A 6546-nucleotide genomic window follows, 5' to 3' on the forward strand; every position below is an offset into this window, starting at 1 on the left:
AGAGGAGTGTTATGTCACACATACGTATACGAGAACCCCATGAAAATTTCGTACATAACGCGGGAATTTCAAGATGACACGCCGGCTTAGTCTATCGGAGGTGCTCATAGGGATAGGGTGTGTGTGTGTGTATTTATAGGGATGAGTGTATGCGCGTATAGATGAGCGCTTGCGTGATGTTCAAAAAAAATAGCTTTGAGCCGGAGATGGAGTACACACCATCAAACGACGCGCCACGGTGTTCTCGGAGGCCAGCGCCCCGGGTTCCTCGTCCCTTCCTTGCAACGGAGGTACGCGGGCGCGCACGGGGAAGAAGGGAAGAAGAAAACCCAGTGCCGTTCATGCGGGTTCGCTGCCAAGGCCGTTGGCGGCTTGGCGCCGGCCGGGGGTGGCATCCCGATCCGGCCTTGTATCCAATGGCGAAGACAGGGGGGACCAGCAGGGGAGCTCCTAGTTGGCGCTTCAGGCACCAGCTAAGGGAGCTGGCGCTCACAGGCGGCGAATCGTGGGTCGACCCATGTGGCGACCACGCCCAGTCGCTCGCTAAACTCGCCCCGCCTGGTCCCTCGCTCGATCGAGAGCCTCGAGGGCTGTTCGTACGGTCGCGGTTGACCAGTTGACTGACTGGTCAACCGTTGACTTCAGAAAAAAGATGAAAACTTAAAATGAAAAAAATCACAAAAAAGGAAAAAAACGAGATTTCAAAATAGTTCACAGATTTGGAAACCTTCATCTAATTTTTTAAATCATCAAATTTGGAAAAAAAAAGTTAACAAAAATGAAAAAAGTTCATCAAATTGGGAAAGAGTTCATCAATTATGAAATAAGTTCACCGAATTTAAAAAAAGTTCATCAATTTTGAAAAACAGTTCATCGATTTTGAAAAAGAGTTCATCCATTTTAAAAAAGTTCATCGATTTTGAAAAAATTTCATCGATTTTGAAAAACAGTTCATCGGTTTTGAAAAGGAGTTCATCAATTTAGAAAAAAAGTTCATTGATTTAGAAAAAAATTCATCGATCTTGAAAAAGAGTTCATCGATTGTGAAAGAAAGTTCACCAATTTTGAAAAAGAGTTCAACGATTTTAAAAAATAGTTCTTTCAAATTAGCAAAAGAAAAATAAAACCGTTCCGAAAAGAAGAAAAAAGAAAAAGAAGAAAAAACATAACAAAACAGTTTTGAATAAAGAGTTCATCCATTTTAAAAAAAGTTCTTCGATTTTGAAAAAAGTTCATCGATTTTGAAAAACAGTTCATCGATTTTAAAAAATAGTTCATGGATTGTGAAAAGAGTTCATCGGTTTTGAAAAGGAGTTCATCAATTTAGAAAAAAAGTTCATCGATTTAGAAAAAGTTCATCGATCTTGAAAAAGAGTTCATCGATTGTGAAAGAAAGTTCACCGATTTTGAAAAAGAGTTCAACGATTTTGAAAAAATAGTTCTTTCAAATAAGCAAAAGAAAAATAAAGATGTTCCGAAAAGAAGAAGAAAAAAGAACAAAAAACATAACAAAACAGTTTCGAATAAAAAGGAAATAGAAATAGAAAAAAAGAATCGTTGTAAGAAGAAAAGGTGAAGAAGCAGTAGTTTGGGCAACTAATACGAGTTGGTGCGGTGGTTAGTGCATGAGTCGAACGACCGTGAGGTCGCGGGATCGATTCCCAACCATATCGAGCCTATTTCTTTAACCGGCGCCTGCAGAGCTAAATAGGAAATGCCGACCAGCAGGGGCCCTGCCCCCCCCCCCCCCAACAACACTGGTTTAGGCCTAATATGCATGTAAATACATACTTTTTTGCTGTTAAAATAGTGTAATCTAGTGGGCTGGCCTGCCCAACAAGGATTAACAACACTATGGCCCCTCTCGCTCATTTTTTCCTGGCTCCGCCACTGCTCGTATCCCTTCACGTCCGCCGCACCCTCGCCCCGGGACAAGCGAAAAGGTGTAAAAACGGGAGTCCGACGAGCCGGAGCCGTTGCGATCGACGTGGCCGGATATATCCATCCGGTGCCATTACGTGCAAACCAGCTTGCTCCATCCATCCACCGCCCGTCCATATGTCCATCGTCGCCTACGTCGCATGGCTTACCGGTGTTCCCTACGCGACGCACCCCCAACAACCCGAGGCGTTCGGCCGCTACGTACCCAGCCAACACGCCCCTGTCGTCATGGGCTTTACGTCCAGATGTAAATTTGTACTCGCGCGAGCGCCTTTTGGCGCCGGAACGCATACGGGCGGTGGGTTGTTGGAAAGCGTACGTGCATGCGTTTCTGACCTTTTTTTTTTTTGAGAAACGTTTCTGACTTTCTGTAAGGGTGACAAGCACGTGTACGTGTATGGGAAGGTGGGGCCTCGAGGAAGGGAGGAAGTGTGCCCATGACGACGCGCAACCTATTTTGTTTGCGCCGAAACGTGCGAGGGAAACGGAAGCTCTTTTGCTGGTGGAGGTAGATGGATAGAGAGGAGTGACGACGTCCTGCGTGAGCACGAAATGCAGGTGCGTGGCCTTGGGTTGGGAATCTATATTAAAGAAGAAGAAGAGAAGGAAAATGAAAAATCTCTTTTATTTTGCAAATTTAAATAATTGTTCCCGAATTTAAAATGGAAAAAAAGAAAAAGAAAAAATATGATAGTAAAAAATAAATAAAAAGAAACCGGTCCAAGGAAGAGAGGCACATGATAGCAAAAAGGAGGAAAACGGTAGTCCGACAAATATTCACTGGTTCAAAAATGTTCACGAATTCAAAATTTTGCTCTAAAATTCAAAAAATGTTAGTGATTCAAAATATATTCATGCAACCCCATTTTGTCCCTCCCTTTCCGGTCCTTACCCACCCTTGGCAATCCTATGTGCATCCGACCTACCTTCCCACCCCTATCTTGTTCATGGCTATATCCTACGAGGCATACTTTCGCCCTTATCCCATCGCTTGCTATATCCAACACTGCGTAATCACACCTTTACCTTTTCTACAACTCTCGATGCTGCATACTAAAGATCCTCAAGTGCCTAGTGTTTTTTATATTTCCTATTCTTTTCCTTTTTTTTTACTTTTCCCAGGATTTACTGTCGAAGGCCAGCAAAATATATTGGATCAGAACCCTTACATACCATCAGTCGCTCTCTCTTCTTCGTTCTTCTAGAGTTAACAAGAGAAAATAGAGACAAAGGGGAGCAGCCATCGGCGCCACAACCGGTTCACCCATCGCTGGCCCCATTGTTCGTCGTTCCTCGCCACCATCTGTTGTATGCCATTGCACCTCTTTGCATGTTCCTCCTCCGCCCTCCTCTCCCTCTTCCTATTTGACCTACCCTCCGTCAACGAAGCCCCACAGGGACAAACCCTAGGTTGCTACTGCACGGTTGTGAATGCTAGAAGACGAAGGCGTGCGACACATGACGGTAGTGCATGATTCAAAAATGTTTATCGATTACAAAATATTCATGAATTCCAGAAATAAAAATAATAGATTTTGAAAAAAAATCCCAAAATTCATAAAAAGTTCCTAAATTCAAATATGTTAGCACATTAAAAAATAAAAAATAAAAATCGCTTATCAAAAAAGTTCACAAATTTAAAAATCTTTTCTGAAAATTGTTCCCAAAGTTTTAAAATGTTCATCGATTCAAAAATTTGTTCTCAAACATTGTAAACTACTCACACATTAAAAAAATATTTGCAAATTTCAAAAAATGTTCATGAATTTCATAAGATGATCCAAATATTTAAATGAAAATATTAAAAAATAAAATCATAAAAAAAGAAAATCAATTCAGGGAATGTTTTAGAACCTTCGCAAAATCTGTGGAAGAGTGGCACGTGAGAATCGGTAATATAGGCCGACCCATTTATGAGAGACCGATCGGGGGCGTGCGCATTTGGTGTCTATTTCCCAACCCACACGGAAAAAAAAGGAGGGGAGCTACCATTTCGTATGGGAGCTCCTAGTCGGCGCCTTATGCGCTGGTTAAGAGTTCTGGCACCCACTAGGTGCAGGAATAGGCCGACCCATTTATGAGAGACCGATCGGGGGCGTGCGCATTTGGTGTCTATTTCCCAACCCACACGGGAAAAAAAGGAGGGGAGCTACCATTTCGTATGGGAGCTCCTAGTCGGCGACTTATGCGCCGGTTAGGAGTTCTGGCACCCACTAGGTGCAGGAATGGGCCGGCCCATTTCACCACTCACGTGCTAGGGCACATTTGGTTCGTCGGTCGATGGTTGAATTTTGAAATAGTACACTTAATTGCAAAAAATCATGAATTGAAAAAGGTTCATGGGTTTTAAAAAACACAAACTTCAAAAAAGTTCACGAATTTGAAAATAATTTACTGATTTTGAAAAACAAAAGTTCATCAATTTTGAAAATTCATTGATTTTGAAAAGGTTCACCAAATTTGAAATAAAATCATCGGATTTGAAAAACTGTTCATCGAATTTGAAAAAAGTTCATTGATTTTAGAAGAGGCCATTGAATTTGAAAAAAAGTTAATCGAGTTTTAAAGTTCATCAGGTTTGAAAAAAAGTTCATTCATTTTTTAAAAGTTCAGCAAATTTGAGAAATGTTAATCAAATTTTTTAAAAAATCATCAAATTTAAAAAAAATCACTGATTTTGAAAAAAAAAGTTCAGATAGAAGGGTAAGAGAAAACCCAGCATCGCCCATTATTCACATGAAAAGTTAACTATCGGCCCATCCCAGCGCAAAATCTTGGGCTCGTAGCCGATTGCATGAGTGAGAATAACTCCTTTTCGTTCAAGAGGAGTGTCATGTCACACATGCGCACCGGCGGCGGAGCTACAGCAAGGCCAGATGGGCCATGGCCCCAATAATGAAGAGTATAAAGAAACCTGGCCCTTTTGAGAGAGAGAAAAAAAATACATGTTCTCTTCAGCTCGGCCCACCTCGACCCGCCCAAAAAATTTTGGGTAGCTCCGCCACTGCACATGCTTATCTGAGAACCCCATTAAAAAAAAAGAACCCCATAAAAAATTTGTACATGGCGCGGGGGAGGCGATCTGGGCAAAGTAGCTTTGAGCCGGAGATGCAGTACACACCATCAAACGTTCTCGCAGGCCAGCGACCCGGGTTGGTCGCCCCTTCCTTGCAACGGAGCCATGCATGCAGAGGCCGTTGGTTTGGCGCCGGGCAGCGGGTGGCGTCCCGATCCGGCCGCCCGCCCGCCCGCTCGCCCCGGGACAGGCGAAAAGCTGTAACAAAGAAAAAAGCGCTAGTCCGACAAGCCGGAGCCGTTGCGATCGACGTGGCCGTATATATCCACCCGATGCCATTACGTGCAAGCCAGCTTCGCTCCATCCATCCATCCACCGCCCGTCCGTCCGTCCATCGTCACCTGCGTCGCATGCATGGCTAGCTCACCGGCGCTCCCTACGCACGCGACGCACCGCCAACAACCCGAGGCTCTCGGCCGCTACGCACCCAGCCAGCCAGCACGCCCCCGTCGTCACGTGCTTTACGTCCAGACGCACATTTGTACTCGCGCGAGCGGCTTTTGGCTGGAAAGCGTGCATGCGTTTCTGACTTTTTGGCAAGGGCGGGCGGCAGACATGTCCAGGTGTCCGGGGAGGCCAGGAAGCGTGTCCATGGCGACGCGCAACGCATTTTGTTGGGGTCGAAACGTGCGGGGAAAACGGAAGCCTTTTTGCATGGATAGACAGCAGTGACGCCGCGCGTATGTGCGTGCGTGAGGACGAAACGCGCTGCGTGGCGTTGGGCTGGCGATGTTTATCTTCGTGCTGATGAATTAATGCCGTGTGTTTATTGTTTTCCATTTTTTTTGTTGCTTTTGCTGCTAGTATTTATCGGTGAGGGTGAAAACTGAAAAGATATGTCCTGCTCGCGTTCACAGGATACCGGCATTGTTTGAGATTACGTTTTTGCCCTCCTCCCCGCACCGGCCAGGAAAAGGAATTGCAATTTTTTTTGGCATAACCCAAATCTATTGAAGCCAATGCAAACATTTTCGGGGCGCAAATTTGGAAACACCAAATAAATTTGGAGGTTCTTTTGTCTAAAATTTAATTGTTTCTTCGATAACATTGAAAGAAAACGAACTATGTATGAATTTGAGTTGGGCACATCATCGACGACACCCTTCGGCATTTTAAAAAATAAATGCAAGACATGCGAGACATTTGTATTCTCAGGTTTATCTGATCCGCTCGTTGAGGTATGAATTAAGAAAATGCATTCATGCGCGGCGTACGACTGCGGCAATGTGGTTGGACCGAAAAAAGGTCGATGCCGCGGTAGTAAATTGTTGCCCAGTCCGACCCCTTTCCACCCCACCTGCCTTCTCTTTTTATACCAGTCTCCTTCGCAACCTCCCACCGCCAACCCCCCCCCCCTTCTTCTCCAGACTTTCGTCCACCCCTCCTTCTCGCGCCCATCCTTCCAGTCCACCTCACCGTCGCGCAATGGAGATCCACCCCCTCATTCTTGTGACTGTCCTTCCGGTCCACCCCACCACCGAGATCCACCCCTCCTTCTCGCGCCCATCCTTGCAGTCCACCCCACCGTC

Source organism: Triticum dicoccoides, chromosome 1B (genome assembly GCF_002162155.2).
Source record: "Triticum dicoccoides isolate Atlit2015 ecotype Zavitan chromosome 1B, WEW_v2.0, whole genome shotgun sequence".
Taxonomy (NCBI): Eukaryota; Viridiplantae; Streptophyta; class Magnoliopsida; order Poales; family Poaceae; genus Triticum; species Triticum dicoccoides.